We start from the raw sequence: 1,937 nt of genomic DNA on the forward strand, positions 1-1,937 counted from the left end.
GGATACTGACAGACCCAGGAAGGGCAAAGGGACGCTGTTCAGGGCATCGTACTGGTAAGAGCAAAGCTCAGGAAAGGCCTAAAGCTACTTCTCTACTGAGGGCGTGCCCTGGGCAGCATGGACCAGCTCTGCTGCTGTGATGTGTCTGCCCTCTGGGTTTCCTTCTCCCTGGCTCTGGGAAAACCCTCTGGTGGTGCCTCCAGGAAGCCAGTGAGCAGGGAAAGCAGACGCGTGAACCGCAGGGGCGCGGGGGTGCTCGCTCACCCCAACAGCAGGACAGAGCTGAGAGGTTAGGGCCAGGAGGGTAGGGAGATACACTGAAATAGACCATTTGGGTTTCCCATGAGAAAGGAAGCAAGAGAGACCTGAGCCGAGCTGCGGGACTTGCCCCTACAACTGTGTGCCCATCGGAGCCACAAGCCCGCCCCACGTTTCCCTTTAGGGGCCAGACTGCACTCCCGCAGAGAGCTGGGGAGGGGCAGGCTCCTGGTGAGGGCCCGGAGAGGTACAGGGATGCCAGGGACGCAGGGGCGGGGGATGGGTTCCGGAAAGCGGCGATGGACCCGACCTTTGCCTCTAGCTGCCTGGGGATCCCCCCCTCCTTGCACCCGGTAAAGCGAGAGCTGCGACCGGCGAGGAACGAGTGGGGACGCAGGGCCAACGACTGAGGTGCAGGAACCCCACCCCCGCTTGGAAACCTCCGGGGCCCTGAGTCGTGCTGGGCGCTCCCCACCCCACCCCACCCCCGCCGCCTCTGCCGTCACTCACGGCCCGCTGCTCGCTGGCTTGCTCGTGCGCTCTCCGCGCCACAGGCACCTGCTCGCCGGGCGCTCTGCGCTCACTTCTCGCTCGCACACTGCAGACTCCCGGCGTCGCCTCCGTCACCCGGCCTCGTCCCCAGCCCAGCACAGCGCTCCGCCCTTCTCCCCGGCCCCTGGCGCCCACCCACCAGCCATGGCCTGGGCCTGGGACAAAGAGCGGTGCAGCTCTTTGCCCAAACTGGGGTAAGCAGTTGAGGGCGGGGGTCTGCGGAGAGGGCCGCGGGGCACGCAGGATAAGCGGCCGTCTCGGGAGAGGGAGATTGGGAAGAAGCCAGGGAGAGTTTGGGTGGGAGGACCCCCAGCCAAAGCGGGTGCTGGGCGGGGCTGCGCTCCAACCACAGAGACTGTGGGCCCTCCAAGCGACCCCCTGGAGCGGGGGGCGCTCTGGGGCGGGGGCGGTGCCGGCTGTGGAAGGGGAGCGAAGGGCGGGGGTGATGCAGCGGTGGAGGCGGCTCCGCGCCTAGCCACTGACCGCCTCCTCCCTTTCCCCTTCCCTTCCCCCTCTCCCCGCCTCTCTTCGGCGCTGGGTCCGCCACGCCGGACCCGCTCTCCCCGCGCTGCACTGGGTCGGACGCCAGGTCTGCGCGCCGCGGCTGAGCGCCCACTCGCCTTGCGGAAAGAGCCGCGGAGGGACCAGCGGGGGCGGCGGCGGGAGAGCTCGGCGGGAGCCAGAGGAGGTGGCAGTCGGGAGCCAAACCATAAGGAGACTGGGAAGCAGAAGCTCGCAGCTCTGAGGCGCGCACTCCCTGCAAGGGAGGGTCCCGGGGCGGCCCAGCCTCTGTCCGGCCCGCCGGGCAGAGACTGAATTGCGGTTCCCCATCGTCCTGTGGACAGCGGGATAGAAGGAGGCACGGACAGATCACCAGTAGCCTCCCGGCGGGACCTCGCGTCCTGAGCCCCCCGCGCAGCGCCCCCCGCCGGAGCCGCGCCGGGCAAGCCGGCGAGGGAGCTGGGCTGATTGGCGGCCGCCGGCGGCCGGGGGAGGGGGCGCCGCGCGGGGCCATGGCAGGCTCGGAGGCGTCCTAGCCCGAGCTGGAGCCGGATCCGAGCCCACGCTGCCACCACCGCCGCCTCTCCGCGCCCGGGCCCCCGCCGCCGCCGCGCCCCCCGCGGGAG

The sequence above is a fragment of the Lynx canadensis genome, chromosome E2 (genome assembly GCF_007474595.2).
Source record: "Lynx canadensis isolate LIC74 chromosome E2, mLynCan4.pri.v2, whole genome shotgun sequence".
In the NCBI taxonomy this organism is placed as follows: Eukaryota; Metazoa; Chordata; class Mammalia; order Carnivora; family Felidae; genus Lynx; species Lynx canadensis.